Genomic DNA, 1459 nt, shown 5'->3' with positions numbered 1-1459 from the left:
GGTTCTCTGGGACAATCTGGGTCACCACGGGGCGGAGAAGTGACCGCCGATTGTAAAGGTAGAGCCAGTGTTGAAATCAATCACATGTCTGGGGTCCTGTTTTAGGGGTGTGTGCACACGAAGGGAGCAGTCGAGGCGGAAACTTGTCTGTTGGTGTCATTCGACGTTCAGATTCGATGAGAACTACCACCAGTGTGTGTGTACGGTTAAATGGTTCTGAGAAATTACCCATACGCTTTAATGGTAGCAGTGGCTTTTAAAATGAAAGATTTTGAATCAGGTTAAGACACCTGGGCTTTTCCCGCCAGAGTCTGTTTTGTTTTAGTAAGGTTTTACGGCGCTCGAAACTGCTTTATAAGCTCATAATGAGCTCTAAAGGGTAGATGTCAACAGAGAAGTGTAAACGGGGAATGAGGCTTACTCTACTCACCTCTCTAGACTCAACAGCACAAAGTCTGCTTCGACTATCAAGGCACCCCGGAAATAGCAGTTCACAGGAGTGTGACAAACGTACAAAAAAGTAGAGGAAATGACGATAGCAAGGATAAGGAAAGAAAAAGCAGACGTTCCGATTCGCTGAGAACTACCAGTGTGTGTGTGTGTGCCGTTAAACGGTTCTGAGAAATTACCTACACGTTTTCACGGCACCGGCGGCTTTTAAAATGGAAGATTTTGAATGAGGTTACTAAACCTGGGCTTTTCCTGCCTGAGTCTAAACTTAGCTAAGAGAATATTTCATTTGGAAAACGTATGATAATATATTTATTTGAAATAATTGGGGTAGTACATAAAATATATTTTTAAGCAAGCATGGTCTAGTACTGTTTGTTTTAGTAAGGTTTTACGGCGCTCGCAACTGCATAAGGTCATATGAGCACCAAGGGATGGAGACCAACAGAGAAGTTCAAAAGTGTCCAGTAATACTAGTATGTTACATTATGTTGTTTTCTCAAAACGACTTTTTTTTTTGGCTAATATATTTTCTTGCATTTTCTAGAGCATAAAAACTTGAGTGACATATCGAAAACAAGTTAAATTCCTACCTCGCCAATCATGGCCTTTCGATTTCTGGCAAAGTCACGAGGTCTGCACTCTCCTTTAATGAGAAGGCTGAAGTTAAGTCGATAAGAAAACTCAACTGGAGGGAGTGAAGACAAGCCTGGACAAATGAGCTGACCGGGGGTCAGTGAGTGGATCCCAGGGCAGAAGATATTCGGAGACGTCTCCGGCGAGCACCCAAGAACTATTTGGAGACGCACTCCCGCACCCCCCGGGGCGGTGCCACTGACTGAAGTGTCTTTAGGCTATTCCCAAAGGGGGGACATTTCTCGTTCATGCACAGTAGAATTGTAAATGGGCTGATTCATCAATGCCTCGCTCATAACTGTGCCTGATCTACAACATGGAGCAGCTGCTTTTTCTTTCCTGATCCTTACTATTGTCTTTTTTCTTCTACTTC

This window comes from Aplysia californica, unplaced genomic scaffold, assembly GCF_000002075.1.
Source record: "Aplysia californica isolate F4 #8 unplaced genomic scaffold, AplCal3.0 scaffold00270, whole genome shotgun sequence".
In the NCBI taxonomy this organism is placed as follows: Eukaryota; Metazoa; Mollusca; class Gastropoda; order Aplysiida; family Aplysiidae; genus Aplysia; species Aplysia californica.
The sequence above is the reverse complement of the archived record's forward strand: the minus strand, read 5'-3'. Positions refer to the sequence as shown.